The following is a 516-nucleotide window of genomic DNA, read 5'->3' on the forward strand; positions in this document are numbered from 1 at the left end:
TACAGGCCTTACTCTTGGAGCAGCCAGAAGCCGTAAAGCCCCCAGGGCTCCATGATAGCTTCTATTTTCACGTGGTGCCTTATGTTTGCTTCCTGTGCCTCTCGGTGTAGCATCCTGCTCACTGCCTCTGTTTATGTCTTCGTTTCGTTTCTGTCTATTCTGGCATGTGTCCGTTGCCCTCCTTATCGGCTTCTTCTTTGTATGCATGTTAAGGAACCGGCTGTACCAGATGGGCATTGGTGTCCTCGCCACCATCAGGGATTAGGGTCTCACGAGGACCTGCAGCAGGTGCTACTTGAGACTCGCCTAACATTTTATTTGGGTTTCTGAAGGTCTTCATGTCTGTCCACGGGTGCTTGGCTGCGCAGCTCTCTGTACACTGCCTACCTGTGTGTACAGCCGTGCACATAGGTGGTTATCTGCAGCTGAATTTACTTGTTTGTGTCTGTATATCGAATGAGTGCATGCATGCAGTCACACGTCGAGTGCGCCACGCAGGCCCGATAAGATGTACAT

Source organism: Eimeria mitis, genomic scaffold, assembly GCF_000499745.2.
Source record: "Eimeria mitis Houghton genomic scaffold, Emh_scaff173, whole genome shotgun sequence".
Classification (NCBI taxonomy): Eukaryota; Apicomplexa; class Conoidasida; order Eucoccidiorida; family Eimeriidae; genus Eimeria; species Eimeria mitis.